The following is a 20,616-nucleotide window of genomic DNA, read 5'->3' on the forward strand; positions in this document are numbered from 1 at the left end:
TCTATCTCTTCAATCCCGCTGGCTTTCCTCGCCAGACTTATATAATAAAAAAAAGAGGACGTCTCGATCAAACTAGAGTTGCCGGGCAAATTCACGATCCTTCTAGAAACTCCAGCGCGCATGCTCCCAGCGTCACATGACTTCTGCTGTCGTAACAATATCACAGATTTTACTTCTAGATGCTCCTCAGTGGCTCAGCGGTAAATCTGAGGGCTTGTCACGCTAAAAAAAAATTAAGAACAAACGAAGTTCTTCTAGATGTAAACGAGAATACAAATAACATAAAAAAAAAGCAGTTTATGCAAGGAAAAACTTTAAAATATTTGATAACAACTGAAAAATAAGAGAAGTTTAATTTTTTTAAAACTCTTTACAAGCAAATTTTAAAAATTTTGCCACAGCAAAGTGGTAACAATGTTTCAATTACAATATGGTTTTGAATATCATAAAAGTAGAACATTTTAACCCGAACGTTGAAATTCAGTATTAAATCAGAATTTTTATAGTAACGCCAATTCCTTAGGATTAACTTCTTGTTTGATTTTAGATGGCGGTGAATTAGCGTGCTACACTGCAGATCAAAATGCTCAAGATTTGAGCCGGCGATATGCTCTTGAACACGCTTAGCACATTCAGTTATGGCCGATTATTAAGTGAGAAACAAGCTACTACTCCACTTCCTCTCCCCCAACATTCGATTAAGGTAAAGGCGGCAGGTTCTGTTCACTGATTTCCCTCCTGGTTACCAGTTACAGATTAAGGACATTCGCTATGCCTGAACTTTGGGGTCTCTGACCTGGCTGTCTAGCCCATGTATCGCATAGGGTATATTTTAACTGTTAAGTTGAAAACACCAATACCTTATTTTACAAAAATAAATAAATGACGTCATGTCACAACGCGATATCCTTTATTTCAGTCAGCTATTGCCGTCTAGCTTTCATATTAAACTTACTGATATGACACTTGGTGAACTGATGAAATTAAGACTGTGTAGAGTTACATTTACTATCTAACTTTACACAACTCGAATTAGTTAAATAATCCACAGATTAAAACTAATAGGGCAACGCAATTTTTGTTATCACGAGCGTGGGCCACACATCAGGTGACCGACGCGCGATGTACAAGCGTCTAGCGGATGTTACGTACAATTTTCTCCACCCTTGCGCATTTAAGCTGCGCGATGGGAACTCGCGTTGTGGAGATTCTTTGTGCCATACCTTGCATACCAGGGGTAGACGTAGTGCTGCAAAATCAGCTACCGAAGCCGTCCAAAAGCTGAACAAACTTAGCAGCAAAGTCTTGTTTATTTATTGGTAAGTCACGTTTTTGTACCTTAACTGTATTAAGGTTTAAAAGACTGTGTATTGGTAGTTAAACGACAAGAAATGACAACAATGTAAATAATGTAGGTGCTTGAATCTTTCACATACTTTTCGTGTTTCGTCAGGTCATTTCCGGCTAGCCCAGGTAGCGGACGTGGACTTTGCTTTGCCGAGGCGGATAATGAATAATTTTTAATTTAATTCACACATAAACAGTTATGTGACAAAATTGTTTGTGTACTCTCCAAATATATCGTTTTGTGTTTTCTTAAGCATGCTCGAGTGCATTTTGCTCTTGATGCCCGCCCAGCTGACTGGTCTACGTTCGTCGTTGCGCGTTCGGTTTGCCCCGTTCCATAACGGTCTGACCCACGGGTTTGCCCCGGGCCCTACTTCTGACTTCTCGTGCTCCATATGCACTTGGCAGTCTTGGCTTCTCTACCACAGAATATCCATGATGTTGGCTTTTTTTTAGTTGTTGTTTGTTTCACAGAAATTCCAAACTCTTGTATATGAATACGTCGTCAGGTTAACAGCTGAGTGTTCGCACGCAGGCCGCTTAGCAACAAGTTCTGTTTACGTTTCCATCGTCTATTGGAGTACATCACGCTTTCTAAGTTCTTTGTTTCCTGCATACTTCTAACAGTTTACGTACCTGTCCGCCATCTTGGACACTTGTTGTGCTTGGGCGCAGTGTGATTACCGCATGGTTTGCATCATTCCTGCTCTATTGAGCTGTATTTTTTTCTGGATCTTTGGCAACCATGTGAAACAAACGACATCTTAAAACTGAAAAGAGTGAAACAACTTAATAATACCTGGACTTTCTGTAAATTTTAATGGCTATAACCTACATTAGTCACGTGCTTTATATTTAACAGTTGTTTTTTTTAAATAGCTTTAACGAGTGTTAGGTGGAATAAACTATAGTGGACCAACACTAGCTTATAAGGACTTGTTTTTCTGTTTCTAACGGTAGTAATAATTATCAAAAAGCATATAATTAGAATAAATAAAAATTACTGTTTAATCGTAAGTTCATTTGTCGAGCTGCTAAGAACGTTATTTTCTTACGCAGAATACAAAGGTTCTAATCAGGGTTGTTATTTTATATTGCATAGAAAATTTCTATAAAAGTAACTGTAGAGGTTATGGAGAAAGGTACTTTTGGATGCATAATAATATTTTTATATGTAGTATAAAAAATATGAAACTTCCATTTGCTTCGCTGATATGTTGATGTTTCATTTTGCGTCTATCATATTTTACTGGTCTAACTTAACAAGTTAACCTTTCTACTTCTTCTATACAATATATACAGATCTTGTGAAGAGACTGAAAAAATCAACAAAAATCGGAATAGTTAGCATAAATACGTATTTTATTTTGGTTAAACATTGACGAAGTTCCAAACTCAGTGCGCTGTATTGACTAAAATCAATGAATACAAGTATAGAAACCATGTGTGTATATGTTTTTGTGTTACATAACATCTTTCAAAACTGTAATTTTCGGCATGAATTCAGCATCTTTGTAGGCGTGTCAAAGACAGCTGTAAACTGTGTTCGAATTTGCGAAAGTGCCTAGTTTGGATAAGTAAATATCTGTACAAACTACTTAATAAGAATGTAACAGACTGGCTGCCCAAGAGACTTAGCAAGACTTACTAATTAGATGAGAGAAAATACCCAATTGTACATCGTTATATCATTTCTGTGTGTCGGTAGTGAGAATAAATTAAAATAGATTTTGTTTGCCAAGTTATATTATTGAAGTGGAAGTAATCTGAGTGTTACAGATGTGTGAAATGGCAAAAATATATGTAAGATTTTAAGCAGAAAAGCATTAGTTAAGAATCATATTTTAAACGCAGTCGTTCATATACTATGTTATCTTATATGATTGTCAGTTTCGTTTTGTGAACGTGGAAAGTTTTTGATGTTGTTCCGTGAACGATATTTTTCTCGTAGTAAACCTTTATTCTAATATAAGATCTCTAAATAGGAGGAGTGTTGAAGTGTTTTTGTGCGAGCTGGTTCAGTTTTCACCAACAAAGTTATACTATAAAATAATAAAGCTAGGAAATGCACGGTCATTACAAAGACTAGTTAATGGAACTATAAGGGTTGTTAAAAATAAAATAAAATATTTCATGATATATTTTGTCGTTTTTAACTATGCTTTGAAATATTTTTATTCATAAATATACCATCCAAGATGTTTACGAGAAAAACAACAACAAACTATTATACATATTTTATTAACTTCGAGATGTATATATTTAAATAAATGTAGCGCGTCGTTTCGACCAACATGCTTTGGTCATCATTAGGCAAACTAACGGTTTTTAAATTAAGCTAATATGAGCTCATACAAAGTTACGTTCTAAACGAGAGAAGCCTGAATATCAGCAACGGCATACTATTTTTAATACAAGGTTAGTTATATGAACTAGGAGAGAAGACATAGTTTACGTAATGCAATGGTAGAATCAAATTATTCCTATATACACGCATGTACGCGGGGGGGGGGGGCAGCTGAACCTCCTATTTTTGTATGATTCATAAACAATAACGTAAATAAATAACGTCCAAACCAAAGTTTCTAGTGTTTCTCTAATAGAACAATCCTGTAAAGAACTGACTTCACTAAGAGTGAACGTAGATCATTATTCACATAGTATCTTCAAGCACAGCAGTAATATTGTAAATACATCTGGTATTAATGTTAGCATGCCACGAGTTAGTCAACGGAGGATTACTTTAAGAAAACAGTAACTATTCCTTTTCTTGACCACATTATCAGTAATCTTCCAGATTTGATGCACATGTAAAACAAGCAACATCAATTCAGAAACTTGTGTAATCAAAACTCATACAAGATTTTTCTATCTCTGATATCAGACAGGCTATAGATTTTTACAGGGAAGATTTGCCAAATCCTGATATTTTTATGAAGAACTTCATCGATAGAAGACAAGGTGATTTTCTATACCTCTCCAGGACAGATCCCAGCGCACTTCAGTGTACCACCTATCTTTATGTTACTGAAACTCTTTGCCACACTGCCACTAAGTTCATGTTCATGTGAACGTTCGGCATCTGCTCTCCGCAGTTTGAATAATTACCTGACGTGTATACAAACCGAAGAAAGACTGAGTGCTCTAGCTTTAATACATAATCATTCACTTTGAAACTGTATGTAAGTAATTTATGGGAAAGCACCCCAGAAGAATGCTAACATGTTATTTCTGTAGTGCATACATGTACGTTTATGATTGCCAATGGTTGAAATAGATAATATACTGTTGTTTAAATCAGTAATATAATTTAACCATTAATAACTACTCTGCATGTAGATAGTACAGTACTTTACTATAATAAAACATATATATTTCTGCTAATTTGAGTCTAGCTCTGATATATCAAATAAATTATAAGAAACAATGGATTTGGTTAAACAAATCGAGAGGTTCAGAATGAAAGAAGACTGTGATAGATTTAAAAGAAGGCAGTAACCTTTTATGAATAAACTTTCTTTCAGTAGAAGTTTTTGGTCTGTTTTGACACTTCTTAGAATTGATGTCTAGTATTCTCTCCTTGACTGCATATTGCCCAAGAAGATTGAATTGAAAAGTACATTACTGGTTTTATAGGACATTCTCAGATAGATGCATACGAAAAGATGGCGCTTAGTTTTTCTGATATATTTTCTTACATTCACCGCACACACACATACATATATATATATATATATATATATATATATATATTTATAAATTACCCATTAACGCAAGGAGTTGTGCTGACGGTCTTTCGTATGAAAAAGATGGCTCGACCTAAAAGGTGGTTTTAAGATTGCATTTATTTTAACTCTCTAATAAAACCTTATTAGGGTTTTAAGTTGTTTAGAAAAAATGTGCTGTAAAAAGTACAATAAGATATATAGGTCATTTAGTAACCGCGGATAACTTTTCTGGAGTTGTCACGTCTTTTACTCATGAACGTTTTGTTTTACTTTTAAAGTACTCGTTTTTGGTATTCATAATGTATTAGCAGATTGTATAAAACATTATTCTCCAGTGAAATTTTAAATAATTAGAGCAAATATTAAATGTTTGTGTAAGAGGAGACATGTAAGTAACTAGGTTAAGTTTGTAGTTTTAAGGCAGGAAGCTGTCATGTTGAGTAAGGAGTCCTATAAAAGTCTTCTTTCAGTATACAGAGGTAGACAGTCCATGAGAGTCTCGAGTAACAAGTACATCTAAAAATGGAAGTGAATGGTTTTCTTCAGTTTGTCAAGTAAATTTTAAGCTTGGATGTTGTGATTGTAAGAACTGAAGGAAAATTTAATCCAGATCTTTTGAATGAAAAATAACAAAAATGTCCTAAACATACTGACTTTATTATTATTTTACGCGTGTTTCTTCTCCCTAGTTTGAGTAGGCACGCTTTTACGAAAAATACTAAATTTTTTCATTATTATTGTTACGGTTTCACGCACTTAGAACACAACTTGGTATCACCTCAAATTATTCTCCTTTAAAAATGTTAGACTAAGCCTGGTTATAACCAATGTGGAGCTGTCAAATCTTCCCATTACTTATATTGTGTGTAGTCAAGCTATTGTTGTCGCAGTTGTGTTACAAGTTTGATAGATAGGTTCATATTGTTACGTTAGGCGTACGAAAACTACGTTTTTAGTCGTTAAAAAGAAATATATATTAATAAGCTACAAAACAGGCGTGTAAATGAATAGGGCTGTGCAAAAATTATTGAAGTGTGTTTCTGTGAATGATGCATCATTGAGAGAGAGAACTGCAGTCGAAGTATCATTAAATCATATTTAGGGCTGAATATCAGTGCCAGCGAGATAGGCTTAACTCCTTGGTAAACAGAGTAGGGATATGTTAGTACGGTAGTAGAGCCCTTGCTTTAGATACTCGAAAGAAGTTGATCATTATTTTTGTAAGCTGTTAAATTTTACTTCTCTACAAATCCTGTGAATAAGTGTTATTTCCTAAAATAACCAGCTAGACAGCAGTGTATGTAAAGTTGGTATTCAGCTCATTCATGTAATTAGTGACAAAAAAAAAAAAACTACAAATTTGTACCAAATACAAAAAGGAAATTCAAACAACGTTAATTTTTTATTAACATACTCTTGCTAATGATTACTTAGGCCAAAGTTAAGTGAATACACCCGATATAGCTAGTGCTTTGCTATGCGAAAATTGAAAGTGGCATAATAAAAGAACGAACTATTACGTCATGATACTAAGCCTAAGAGTAATTTCAGCCATATAAAGTCGTGTTGAGTTGTTGTTAGTATCTTCCTGTGTATGCCGTTGACTGATTGCGTTCCTTATAGTCTGTAGTTATAAGCTTACGGATGGCCACTGTTTAACCTTGTAGTCTCATATGACTGTTTAGCCCATGTGTCGCGTAAGGTGCCATTCAGGTTGAAAATACCAAATATTTCTTGGTCTGTTAACCTACCTAGACAAGATTAGTAATGATAAGTATAGAAGAAAACATTATATATATATATATATATAACAAAGTTGTCTCTCTGATGACACAAGTTGTTGTGAGGAACTGGTTTAGTCACTTTCGATTAAATTTGGTAGAGGACCTGAGATTAAGGTGATTAGTCGTCCCGGTATCTTGATAGATCTTGTTATGACACCTAAATATCCCGGTTTTCATGTTTGTAAATGTTCTGTAATTTTGTTTATACTTGTATTTAGCACTTTGAACCACTGACAACTGTGAATGAACAAATACAAGTTTTTATTAATCTGAGTATGGAAATTAACGCACAGCTCAGAATGATTCAGCACAGCATTTGCTGTTTCTTCTGAAGTTGTCAATAAGGCAGACTGTAGTAGATGATATGATGCCACTATTGTTGAACACGTGATCGTATACTTGCTAAAACAAAGATAGAAGTTGAATGAAAATGACAGGTTCACAACCGGTGTTCAATATTCAATTCGTGGAACAATTTTTCTAAAGTAGTTCCACTGTAAACGTGAATGACTGTTAGCTGCTTCTAAAGAAATTTGCTCGTCTGAGATGTATCTGTAGCTGCCCCTGGCTAACAAGGAAATTCACTCGTCTGAGATGTAACTGTAGCAACAATAATATAAAAATATCATTTTCACTTTACAATATTTATTATTTCCATAATTGATTTTCAATCAAAAGGGAGAGAGGGTTCCGAGTTTTAAAATCTGAAAAAAATTGAGTTTGTCCTGGTTTCATAATTTGAAAATCTGGTCATCTTAACTCAAAAAATCGAGATTAAATGGATAAGCAATCAGATGGGTCGAACGATTCTAGTATACCAACCAATTAAATTTTTGACTTAATGCTGCAAGTGAAGGCTTCAAATGAGGGAGAAGATTGGTAGCAAAATACGTAAACCTGGTGCCAAACCAAGGTGAAGTTTAAAGCTGCGCGTAGCACGATTACCTTTGCATAGAACGAACAGTAGCTGCCCACGGTTTGTTTGTTTGTATGTTTTGAATTTGGCGCAAAGCTACACGAGGGCTATCTGCGCTAGCCGTCCCTAATTTAGCAGTGTAAGACTAGAGAAAAGGCAGCTAGTCATCACCACCCACCGCCATCTTTTGGGTTACTCTTTTACCAACGAATAGTGGGATTGACCTTCACTTTATAACGCCCGCAAGGCTGAAAGGACGAGCATGTTTGGTGTGACGGGGATTCGAACCCGCGACCCTCAGATTGCGAGTCGAGCGCCCTAACCACCTGGCCATGCCGGACCAGCTGCCCAGGGAGATAACATTTTCTTTTTAAATCGCAGTTTTAATTCTAAATTGGTTAAACTTGTATGATAAATGTTATCATGTTCGTTTCGAAAAAAATACAAAGAATGTGTATAATAGTAAAACGCAACTTCTTTTATTGGAATTGGAATGGTAAATATATGTTTGTTTGCAAGTAAAATGCAAAAAAAAAAAAAACACGTTAATTAGAAATTACTTGGATTCGGTAGTGAAATCCAAGAGGTTGACGTGCTTGCTCGAACAACTCCAGCTTCCTTTTAACATTCAAGGAATGGGAAAGTTGTTGTGATCACGGGAGATTTCAGCGAATCCCCTCTGGTGTACCATAGGCCATAGTTTTGCGAATATACTGTAGTGAACATTGTTCTAGTTTTTTTACTCTGCTATAACGTTTATAACGTTTCGAATTTAATCTTGGTTCTGCATGATAGATAGGGTTGATTCGTTTTGACGTTTTGCACACAGATTGCCGTTATATAATTGTAATCGACTGTACATTATTATTGTTCACGGGACACAAAATAACCCAAAGACCCTTTAAAGCTACAGTTTAGTTTTGATACAGAAAAATAAAACATTTTACTTGTATTAAAATTGAGTAATATATTAAACTCCTCTTTCTTATTACCTGTGTATGTACTTCTCTCCGAAAACAAAGCTGTTTTTGTTAACATATTGTTATAGGCTTGCAATTTGAGAAGCATTAGCACAACCAACAATTAACTTCTGGAAAGACGAGCTGAGAATGGACAGCAATTATATTAGAAACAATTTCATGACTGCTAAGTCATAGCTGAAAGCTTATTTTAAATTACTAAATCTCGACGATACCGCTCCTTCTCAAATTGTAATATTTTAATAATGATAAATTATATGCATTTTTTGTTGTTGTTAAATAATGTAGAAATCATCTTTAGATAAGTTAACTGATGTAACATAGTTTGGTTTGTATTTTCGGTGTTTTTAACGTATACGAAAATAAAGGTCACGTGACTAATACAATTGATTTGAATTGTGTCGGTAATTTGGGAAACTGTTTATTGTGATTTTGAATTAATGGTTCAGAAAAGGATGTATGAGATAGACGACAAAAGTGTTTTTTTATCATGTGTAAGTTCTCTGGTAACATATACATAAACATAGGTGTGTATAACATATTATATATACAATGATGTATGTCAACATTTGTACAAGTTGTTCCATACATTTTCGCTTTTATTATATTCGTAATTCAAAACTTCAACAAGGTTTAAATGTCTTATCTTCTCATAATTTAATTATTCTCAGTGAAAATGTATGTATTTATTCGTCTATGATTTTGTTAATGGTGACATGATTCTAGATATTTAATGTATGATAAAAATGAGAATTGGACTGTATCAAAAAGTTGTTTCCATATAGATGTTGTATCCTTAAATGATTTTTATCTTGACCTTTTTTTTTGTGGCAACTAACAGTGTATGGTAATAATAATAATATAATTAAACAATTTTAAAATTAGGACTAGCAATAACTGTGTGCAGTTGTGCATCCATTGTTTACTGAACGGTGTGTTTTTACCTTGGTAACGTGACGTCAGGTACTAGCTCTTAAGAGCTAGCAGAAATTGTTGGTGTGCTGCTTAAAAAACTGGGAGAGTGGGAGTATATATATAATATTTGATTGCACGCTAATTGTTATGTTGTCAGCCAAATAGAAAACAGCTTTTAAGAAATCTTGCCCAATTACTACTTTTTGTTTGTTTGTTTGCACTAAATGATGTAGTGTTTTGTGAACTTTCAATCAATTAAAATGAAATTCATCAATACAAAGTGTCATTTTGATTAAATTATTGACTAAATGTCTAATATTACCCACTGGCTCAGCGGGAAGTCTGTGGACTTATTACGCTAAAAATCGAGTTTTGATACCCTTGGTGGGTACAGCACAAATAGCCCATTGTATAGCTTTGTGTTTAACTACAAACAAACAATCCATTGAGATAAGATTTATAAAATCGCAGTTTTAATTCTAAGAGTGGTTAAACTGGTATGATCATTTGAATCATGATCGCTTCGTAAAAAAAAAGGTAACATGTATAATAATAAAATGAAACTTCTTTTATTGAACTATTGAAATACTAAAACTTTTGTATTATCACTTTGTGCAGCATATATTGCTACTGAAGAATGGTTAATCTGGTAAGTTACAGCTTTGAGTCTGCTAGAAGCCTGTTGGTGGCCGAGTAAAAGCATGTGGGACTGATCGCCATAGTTAGTACTGGCAGCCAGTGAACAGGTTAGGGGAATGGATTCTAACACACTGATACCCTCTAGAACTAAGTGAACAAGTTAGAGGAATGGATTCTAACACATTGATGCCCTCTAGAACTAAGTGAACAGGTTAGGGGAATGGATTCTAATACATTGATACCCTCTAGAACTAAGTGAACAGGTTAGGGGAATGGATTCTAACACATTGATACCCTCTAGAACTAAGTGAACAGGTTAGGGGAATGGATTCTAATACATTGATACCCTCTAGAACTAAGTGAACAGGTTAGGGGAATGGATTCTAACACATTGATGCCCTCTAGAACTAAGTGAACAGGTTAGGGGAATGGATTCTAATACATTGATACCCTCTAGAACTAAGTGAACAAGCTAGAGGAATGGATTCTAACACATTAATACCCTCTAGAACTAAGTGAACAGGCTAGTAAAATGGATTTAAACACATTGATACCCCCTTTGTTCTTTTAGTCATGGCTGAGTGATAACTGTATACACAGTTTACTTGTGTTACTTAAATCTTAGTTACACCTGAATGTAATTAAAATAAATAATATAAGTAAACAGATAGTATGTAAGTGCATAGACAGATAAAGCTTATTTCAGTCTAATCACAGTTACAAGTCAGCACTTAATTCAGACCACATAAAACATTCAAGTTTCAAATATTCCCATTTAAGTCAGTAACTTATAAAAATAAAATTAATAATATTATAATGTACTTATAATAGTTTTACACTATTGTAAAACATATCGTTCTCCATTCCTGTAGTTCGAAACGAAGCCTTTATTGAGCCTAAGACTTGCACTGTGTATTAAGAATCTTTGAAATTAATAAGTTGTGTGTTCCTTATGCGCCACATTTTTTTTATTTAACCTTACAGAAATAAGTAGGATAACAGATAATATTTGAGCTTCTTATTTTAGTTTAAAAAGCTGCCTAGGATACACACATGTAAATGAAGTCTTGAAGAACCTCATCTCGGGGCGTAGCGGAGAGAACACCTACACAAAATTTTCTCTCTACGTTTTCATTTTGTAAATTGGAGACCGGAAATACCGGCCAATTGGCTTTAAGGCACTAACACAGTATAAGCGCAGGTCTTTAAGGGGTAGTGTTATAAACGTGAAATACACGTGTTATAAAACTGTTCTGTTATTTAATTACAATGAAATAGTTTTTATGAAAGAATTATTTGAGAAGTTATTATATACATCATTGCTTTTTCTGTATTTGCGTTGATAGTCAACATTTAAAACAAAAGTCTGTTAGTTAAAATGAAGTTCCAATTTTGGAAATATGTATAGATGAGCTCGTTATAAATAATTATCACTTAAACTGCTGTATCTATCTGTAATCCAGCATGCTTCACTGGTTGATATAGTTATCAAACCAACTTTTTTTACGTCATTTTCTGTACTAGCAGAAATATCCGCCCTCCGGGCAGGTATAACCGCTAGTTCATGCAGAAGGATATTGGGCCTGCAGCCTTTTCTGCTATTGTCTGACAGTTATACAACAACGTACTCATACTCGACATTCAATAATGTTCACCATCCGTCAGAAAAAGGATTTTATTGAAATTTTAGTTTATAAATGAGCTATCATCACAGCATTACATCACAGAGTAGATTTTATTGAAGTATTTCTTTGTTGACGCAGTTATCAATGAAAGTGTCTTGCTTTTCTGTTGCAACACTCATGAGGTTTTCATTAAAGAAAAAAAAAAAACTTTTTAAAGTTTGTTTTTGATTGTTTTATATTTATACTCATTTTTTTTTGTAATTTTATTGGTTAAATCTGAAACATATCATTTTTGTGGAAATTTCAATTGTTTTATTTATTGCTCAGCTATAAAAATATTGCCTAGTTATAAAAATTATACCTAGTTATGATTGGTGATGATCGGTGCGGTAGTTTCCGAGATCCTAGTTTTGGACGTATACATCGCAAGCTCCATTACAATAAAATATTAGTAATACTTCCCTTTTCCAGTGAATGACCTCCGTAGTCAGCTGTACCTGTTACACGTGCCTACCTGTCTGCGCAAGTTTTTCTTTTCTGCATAGAAACTTGTTATTTTTGACCTCGTACTGTAGGCTAAGTAAAAATTAAACTTAAACCTAATCTCTGTAAATTTCCATACAAATAAGAATAGTGTATATATGATAGTTTTCTATAAATTACTAAATGATAATACATGTTTACATACTAATTAGTTTATTATACTCTAAGGTTATAAAACGACTAGTTTACGAGTACAGGTGTTTCCCGTTGTTATACAAATATACCTACACTTGACAACATTTTAGTCGTTGAGTGATTCTAAAGTAAATCCAAGTATGCAAGTTAACTATATACTAGTCCGTCGCCACGAGATGTAAGTTAACTATATACTAGTCCGCCGCCACGAGATGTAAGTTAACTATATACTAGTCCGTCGCCACGAGATGTAAGTTAACTATATATTAGTCCGTCGCCACGAGATGCAAGTTAACTATATACTAGTCCGTCGCCACGAGATGCAAGTTAACTATTTACTAGTCCGTCGCCACGAAATGTAAGTTAACTATATAATATACTAGTCCGTCGCCACGAGATGTAAGTTAACGCTTGGGGAAAAAAAGTAACATGTATATTAATAAAAGGTATAAAATAAATAAAGGTTTGGTTGACATATTACGACACCACAAGATTTAATTTAACTATATACTATGTCATCACGAGATGTAAGTTGTAGATGGTAACCTGCTATTTTTAAAGTTGCAACGTGGTCTTCTCAACAGTATGATGTTGGCACTGCTTTCCAGGAATTATAAAAACTTAATGTTTAAAAACGTTCAAGATGATAACGATAATGTGTGTTGAAAAATATCGTTCTCATAAGTCTTTCTGCGTTATCGTGTTATAAAACTTTTGTAACACATGCAACTTAGAACCAAATGGTGCAAGACTAACTACTAAACTTAGCAAAGTATATGTAAGAATAACTTTATATAGTTTTTGTATTCAAGTTATATTTTGAGGCAAGCAATTTAATCCACCCGTTTTGATTCTTCTTTTGAAAATTCGAGGGTCCATGGTTCGCGTCCCATTACCAATAAAATTGATTAGATAACCCAATAGTTTATGGTGAGTGCTGCTTACTATCTTGCCGTCCCTATGATAGACTAGAGTGAAAGCAGTTAGTCAACACTACCCACTGTAACTTTTGGACTACTCTTGTCATACAAAATAGTGAGATTTTACTGTTAGTTTCCTTTCACCCACGGCCCCAAACTATGGAGTGCGATTATTGCTATTATTTTGCGTTAACGTTACGCAAGCCACGAGACCTATGCTCCAGAGTCTAGCACGCTAGCATCTAGGGCTGCGTATGAACTTTAGTTACCTTCAGTAAAATGTGTGTAATAAAAAATTCCTTTATTCGGTAATGGGGTTTACAAAGCTAGGAGCATACAATACTATTAAGGGTTTTTCCTTTTAGATTTGCAGTGCTTTACGCAGTTTGCATCACAACAAGTTGGTATACAAACACTGTTGTTTTCATTTAAAGGAAATAATCACAGATGAGAAATGTCTTCCGTGGTACGGAAATTGTATTAGTGTATTAAAGCCACAACTAAGTATCTTAAATTGAATGTTAAGTCAGGATCGCAATCTTTTTATCTAATTATAACATATTGTTTCTCTTTCGGATGAATTTTAGCTTTTAGGATTCTTGTCTTATAATTACAAATACTTATTTTGTGTATAATAGTTCAGATTATCCTATAAGATATTTTCCCACCATCCAAAAATCTTACGAAATAAATTTCCCAAGTTCAAAAGACCTACTGTACTTTTGATCTATATGTAAACTGTTCATTTAAACATCGAGCTTTAGAAAGAAAACATCTCAACTTATTCACACTCCTCTCGAAAGGCTATAAAATAAATGGGTAAAGGTGCAGTACATAGAAAAAGAGATGCTTTATTACCAAGCTGCTTTAGTGAGCATCAAAGTTTACGAGCTTATGAATTATTGAGTAGTTTCAAAATGTGTTATTATTATTATTTTTCGAAAAATATTAAATGTCGGTTCTTTTACAGCATAAATGTATGGGATCTTAACACTTGAAACCAAATCTTCATAATGTTAGCTACGTGAAAATGAAGGGCGAAAATTTTTCATACGTGAGTATAATAATTGTTGGCAGGAAAGAAGTAACGATTATATAACTGTTGGCAGGAAAGAAGTAACGATTATATAACTGTTGGCAGGAAAGAAGTAACGATTATATAACTGTTGGCAGGAAAGAAGTAACGATTATGTAACTGATGGCAGGAAAGAAGTAACGATTATATAACTGTTGGCAGGAAAGAAGTAATGGTTATTTTAGAAGCTGCTAGTAGTGTGTTCTCTACACCTTAAAAACGTTATGATTTCTGATAACCTAAGGTGTATAATTCTTTATAATACTGTTCAAGTTGTAGTTAACTAGTTTTCTTCAAGCTACTGCAAAAATTGTACTCAAATGGTTTTCTTAAAGTCTCGAGAACGAGGAACAGCACGATTGTTTTACAGACTAGCGCTTGAGGGTGTTTTTCATTCATTGTCGTTAGAATTTAGGGGAACGTGTATACTTGTAATACAGAAAATCAGATAACATGCACAATTATAAAAATAGCACATTAAAACCTCCATAATATGCTTTGTTTCATCGAGTAACGTAAATACAATACCTAAAAGGAAAAACTAGGTGAATCTTCTGGTTGTTCTGTTGACTAGAATTATATTTTTAACGCTTTTAAGAAATACTGTATTATGAATGACATTGTTACTTTTCAGTATAGATTATGTTAAGCTTTTAACATTGATCTTTATAAATAACCTATCACATGACCTCACTGCTGTTTTCTATAGCAATGGCATATTGTAAGTAGGCAGTTAGGGCCAATCATCAGACAGAACAAACTGCGTGTTGATATGGTACATATGTCAGTGGAAAGAGATATGACCTATGACGTCAATAGTTATACACCCAGAGTTTGTGATATAGATCACAGGTGTCCTTAAGCTCTCTTGTTTTTTCTCTTCCCTGCATCTCACTTTACAGCTAATGCGCTCCAAACAGTTTGAAGTCCCGCCGCTATTTCTCTTTGATATTTTATATACACGTGCTCACTTACTGTTACTTTCAAGCCAGTGTTGCTCTTCTCTTTCAAATATATGTTGTTGAATTGATTTAGTTATAAAGATGTACTTCTGCGCCGATGTTTTATTATTATTATTTCACTTATTTCTCACAGATTGTTAGAATAATACGTGCTTTTATTTTACACTAAAATTAAGTTTGTAGTTAATTTGTTACGTTGTTTTCTGTATATATTTTCATCTCTATACGACTACTCTCAAGTGCATAACCTTGGCTTTTGAAACTGTTTGTCAGTTGCTATGAATTAGATTCCAGAAATATGCACAATCACTCACGAAAAATTCCATTCTTAAACTGATAGAAAATAACAGGTAAAGGACCCGTGGAAATTTACTGGATATCAGTGTCAACTGTTGTATACTGTTTTGTTCTAGTAAAATCTAACCTATCGTATTTATTCACATCTACTAAACACTAAGCAACCGAACAACTGTTATTTACATACAGTTCTTCATGTCCTGTCATAACTTATTATTGAAAGGTCAACCAATCTTTGTAACACTGCAAGCTCGATGTTATATTTCGGACGCTCAAGTCCTCGTGACACCACTACCGAATCCTCAAAACTTACATTAATTTAATCCTTTTTATTACATCTGCTTCTTAGAATCGTTGCAAGCCTGTCAAGGTTATTGGGAGCAAATGAGGTTAATATACGCAAGTAACTCAATAGTATAGGACTTCAGATCACTGGAGTGAGCATCTGCTTCTTTTCTCAAGACGTTTGATCTCGGGTGACGCATAAAAGTTTTCAGATTTTTGCTATATGGTTTAAAAATATCGACCCTTATGATCCAGCCTTTCGTCACTTACCTCGATTAACATGTGGCCTGGAGTATTGTCACATTTCTTTATATTTTTACAGTCATTTTAAAATAAAAGATCAGAAATGCAAGTCAGAGCACATAACATAAAGAAACATTAATTTTAAAAAGGGGTAACGTATATTGCTAATTTATAAGCCGTACTCTATAAATTACTATATACACTTTGATGTCCTCAGATTTCGAAATTTGGTATGATAAACACAAACTGTTTTGATAGATGTAATCATAATTTTCCCATCAACATGAAAACTTAGTTCCAGAAGAAAAGTTTAAACTCCATAACGTAAGATGAGGCCCAAAATGAAAATCGTGAGAAAATATAAATATGGATTACTACATGAAGAACGGGCCCTTCATAGGTAGAGGTGACTTGCCAGAACCTTTTTTTATTTGACGCCAGATTGATGACAAATGTTTATGTTGTAAGAGATGGTAGTTTTTGTTTAGTTATCTCTCAACAATCTGTAAAATTACTTAAGAAGCACATAGTTCGTCGACAGAATCTTAATGATCGTTTTTGTTTTTTCGTAACGATCGACCATATTACAAGTAAAACCTTCTACCAAAACCGTATATCTGTATCAGCATAGATACATTGGAATCCTTGGAAATATGAATAATCTAAAATACACCAAGTGATTGGCTAATAAAATGCCTAACTAAAAACCGAGTCACAAACACACTTGTGCGTTCATTTCCAAGTTAGTTAACTTTCTCGGCGTAGGGGCAAGGTTTTTGTCACGTGACCGTTACTTTCACCATACACTGTTTCTCAATCTCCTTACGTCTGCCAACGACATACGCCTTTTGCCACAGGCGAGTTGTTTCTGCCATGGAAACTACAGGAAGAGACTTTCCTGTCATTAACCGTCGAGCAAGATAAGGCCGTCTTTATTGATGAGACTAAGCTAAAGCAATTATACTTTTCTTTCTGTTGCATCGTTTCTTAAACATAATAGCACGCATATAAGCTACAAGTCTATAAGTACTTAAATTTTAGATGTTTGTGTACACGCATTCACTTGTCAAATAATTTCGTACAGAGAAGTAGGTTTTGTATAGGAAAAACAACAACAAATATTTATAACTCTGTTTTGAAATACTATTAATTTTACAGGGTTAAAAACCTTTTCGAGAAAGTCCGGTTATTGAGTCCGGTTTATTTCGTTAAAATGTCGAGTGCCCTGCTTGATACAGTTCGGTAGAGAGTAAAACAAGGCTTGAATACCTCACTTAACCTAAAGTCATTTCGCGAGTTACTTTCTTCTTTCTCTCTTTTTGTTTTTTTGGTTTACCTTGAAAACGTCTTTGTTGACAATTAGATTGCGTATATAATACATACACAGACAAATTCGACAGCTAACCCAATGAGAGATAAGCTCACTAAAATAACAGCAAGGTTTGTCATATTATTGATGCTAATATATCCGAGTCATTTCTGTGGTTACTTTTGCGTTCGAACGCAAACATACACGCAGTAAATATATCGTAGAGCCTTCACACTCATAGTATGAGATCATTTTACTATATTTTCTTGATTCTTTCTTAAAAGTAATAGTCAAATAATACAGGCAATAGATGCATTTCAGGTTTAGCTAACGTTCCATAAAATTAAACAACGCAGGCTAAGGAAACAAAAGTTAGCTGAGGGGCCTTAAAATGCATGCGAGATCTGAACATGGAGATCATGAGGTACTACCCCCCCCCCCCGACAATGTGGCAATAAAGGAAAAATTCATAAAATATACATGGTAAAATATCTACATGTAATGTATTGCAACTTTAAAAATGAAAATTATTTGAAGGTATTAATTTGCTTCCACCAGGAGTAAACCTGGGGACGCTAACGCCCCCTTAGCTCCTGATTCCTCAACCCCGTCTATGAAGACACCTAAGAACACTAATGATGCAAAAGGTGTTTTAACAACCAGTTTTTATTTTGTTTTTCATAAAGCTTCAAACGCGATTACATTCTAAGACGTAACTCTTCAGGTGATCTGAAACCATTGTGTAAGTTTCGAAATACAAATAGATTGAAAAGTCAACTAATTGATTAATATTGAAAATCTCAACTTGAAAGACACCTTTAGTCAAGCCAGTAGCACCCGCCGCTATAAGCATTTTTTCCGGTTCTTTGAACCAACTTATGGGTTTGGCTGAAAAAGGCAGGGCTTGATCAGCAGCATCAAGTCTCGAACTCCGGACCTATCGATCCGCATCTCGACACCCTAATTGACTGATATTGACAAGGATTGTATGATGTCAGCATCCAAAAACTTGGTACATAAGAGGAAAATTCGTTATTTTTACGGATATTCTAACAAGTTGTATTTGTAAGATTTTAACATTGAATATTCTAACCATTCGTACAAGTGGGCCTTGGTACTTTGTATTATATTTAGTTGTAATTCAAAGTAAATTTAGTGAATACCAGCTGTACTTCCTGTTTCAGTGTCTTCTTGTTGAAAATGAAAATTAGCGCGTAACGAAATTATAAAAAGAGCGCTAAGTGATGCGGAAAATTAGGTTTTTTTAAACTTTCGTTTATTGCGTCCAATGGCCTTATTTCCTACATTTGCTGGAAACACAAATACAGGTATTTAAAGTCTGATAACTTAGATATTAGAGAAGGGCATAGATCTGACGAAATTATGTTTTTCGGTTATAATTGGCGAAGAAATCTCTATTTCATTTTCAAAGCTTATTATGAAATTATCTTTCTAGGACGTATCACGAGAAACTTGGTAACAGTGAGCATGACGTAATCAGAGCGTGATGTTGATCTCGACAGCTTTGAAAAGTTGCTTTTAACTTTTATTTGAGGCGTGAGAATAAGTGAAAAGGGGGTTCTAGTAACTCTAGATGACTATCGAAAGTTTTAACCAGCTGACGACTAAAGCTTGCTGCAGGTAAGGTTCAAGTTAACCTTTGGAGCCTCAGGCTCTCCACTAGAGCGCCTTCTGTAACTAAAAAGTGGAACTTCGCCATTGGTTTTATCATAGTTAGGCATCTGTCCAACAAGTAATAGGTTCTGGTAAAAAAATCTGAAACTGGACAGACAGGTTTCTTAGAGTAATGTGTCCATTGTATTCTAATAATCCTCGTGGCTGGGGATAGCTAGGAGCCAGTTTAACATGTGTGTGACAATCTAATCACACACTTGTAAGAAACTCACCTAGTTAAAAATACTAAATCTTCACGGGTAGGTTTGCGAGTTTTTACTATACAAGTATTGACAAAAGGTTTAAGCCTCTTCAGTGAAAAACAAAAATCGGTTCAGTAGCATCATAGATGGTCCTGACCTTCGTTGTCACCCATAGTAGTTGTAGAAAGGTGGGAAACGTTTATTTTTGTGTGTTTAAGAAGATAGATGTTTTGTAATGCAAAATATCTCTTTAAACGGTTATTCTCGAAAGACAGCTTTAAATTTATATGCTTCAGAATTTCGCGCTAAACTACACAAGGGCTATCTGCGCACAGCCGTCCCAAATTTTGAATTGATTGACTAGAGGGAAGGCAGTTAGTAAACAGCACCCACCGCCAGTTTTTAGACAACTCTGATCAAATAATGTTGTTTGAACGTCGCTTTTAAAGTGCAGCTACGACCTAAAGTGCGGAGTGTGTTTTCACTCGAACGGGTCTTAAACTTTGATTCCTCGGATTCACGCTAATCATACCACTTTGAAGAAAATTCTCTATGATATATATTTCAACAATGGTGTTGATGTAATTTTTATAGCTCTTCATAAATATAAATACAATTTTAAAAATAGTTTCATAAACACAAAATTTGCATAGTAGAAATGAATTGAAATGAAATTTATTCGGTTTTTAAAAAGGTTTTATTTTTCAGGATATTTATTCGGTTTGTAAAAGGGTTATATTTTTCCAGAATATTTATTCGCTCTGCCTCATTTATATGGTCAAACTTGTGTAGTTTCGTAACACCTATAAGTGGCACAACTGTGAATGGTGAAGAATTCGTAGTTCAAGTCTTATTTTGTTTCTTTATCGAATAAGAATAAAAAAGGTTCTGAGCCAGACAAGTTAACATAGCATGTTGATGTAGTGTGGTTCCTTCTTAAAGGAAGGACGAGTTTACATGTCACCAATATTGTATTCTTATGTAATCAGAACGCCATAGCAAATTACAAACTTTTTGGGGAATCAATGAATTTAAT

At 34.3% G+C, this 20,616-nt stretch overlaps 1 protein-coding gene across 5 annotated transcripts in view; it reads left to right on the forward strand.

Annotated features, from left to right (window-relative positions):
• Positions 1–20,616, forward strand: part of LOC106458890 (transcriptional enhancer factor TEF-1-like) — a 128,682-nt gene that overhangs the window by 35,373 nt on the left and 72,693 nt on the right. The window contains exon 1 of one of the 5 annotated variants that reach the window (XM_022385249.1): positions 1,217–1,319. The exons of 3 other annotated variants lie outside the window; for them this stretch is intronic. The gene's annotated coding sequence lies outside the window, so the exon portion shown is untranslated. Of the gene's footprint in view, positions 1–1,216; positions 1,320–19,299; positions 19,345–20,616 lie in introns of those variants that run through there. One more of the 5 variants, XM_022385250.1, reaches the window with a different exon arrangement.

This window comes from Limulus polyphemus, unplaced genomic scaffold, assembly GCF_000517525.1.
Source record: "Limulus polyphemus unplaced genomic scaffold, Limulus_polyphemus-2.1.2 Scaffold529, whole genome shotgun sequence".
NCBI classification, from domain to species: domain Eukaryota; kingdom Metazoa; phylum Arthropoda; class Merostomata; order Xiphosura; family Limulidae; genus Limulus; species Limulus polyphemus.